Genomic DNA, 928 nt, shown 5'->3' with positions numbered 1-928 from the left:
GGTGGAATTCATTCTGGGCTGCTGCTTTAAGCCAGGTCCTTCTAATCAGGACCCACACTTTGAAAGCATGGACTCAGCAGCTTGGCGTGCCCTGCCAAGGAAGTGGGCACTTTTCCCAGACAAGGCCTCTTTCTGGCCCTGCTGCCCCTCCTCCCACCAAGATGTTCATACCCACCACCCCACAGACTAGGAGTGTGAGCAGGAAGTGGCTGCAGGGGCTCACATTTCACAGATGATCACTGGGGAAGTCCATGTAGAGGTGAGGGTGCTCTAGCCTCACAATGCTCTGATGGATCAGGTTCTTCTGCACCCGCCTCAGGTTGGTACGCTTATGCCCATTATTGGTGACAATTGTTTCCTCATAGAACACATTGGCCAGGTCACCACCTTCATCATAATACATGGAACCACAACAGGTGAGCACGAAGGGAGGCTTAGTGCGCAAGCATTGAGACCAGGCTAGGGCCTGCTGGGCTCTTGCTGCATCAGTGAGCTGGGGACAGCCTCCTGGCCCCTTGGCCACCTCTGGCTGAGAAGGGCCATAGCCCTCGGCCTTTGGAGCCACAGGTGCCCATGTTCAGGCCTGCAGAACATCTCCGGGCCCCACTCCTCATAGGGCCCTCCAGCAGCCTGCCCGCTGCCGCTAATCAATTTGTATTATTTCTTAAAAATGTGATTCACTCCTATATATTTTAGAAAGGAGGTCTTTATCAGGGAAACTGGCCATAAAAATTCCTAGCTTTCTGCCTTCCTTCTAATCTTAGTTGCATTTGTTTGGTTTATGCAAAACCTTTTTAATTTAATGTAATTAAAATGATCCGTTTTGTATTTCATAATATTCTCTATAAATCCTTCCCCTCTCCATAGATCTGGCAAGCAAACTTTTCCTTCCTTTTCTAATATATCACCCTTGTATCCAGATCATGTA

At 49.0% G+C, this 928-nt stretch overlaps 1 pseudogene; it reads right to left on the bottom strand.

Annotated features, from left to right (window-relative positions):
- Positions 1 to 226: 226 nt before the first annotated feature.
- On the bottom strand, positions 227 to 575 carry LOC122755034 (annotated as a pseudogene).
- Between the last annotated feature and the right edge of the window lie 353 nt (positions 576 to 928).

Source organism: Dromiciops gliroides, chromosome 4 (genome assembly GCF_019393635.1).
Source record: "Dromiciops gliroides isolate mDroGli1 chromosome 4, mDroGli1.pri, whole genome shotgun sequence".
NCBI lineage: Eukaryota > Metazoa > Chordata > Mammalia > Microbiotheria > Microbiotheriidae > Dromiciops > Dromiciops gliroides.
This window is presented reverse-complemented; position numbering and strand designations above follow the sequence as displayed.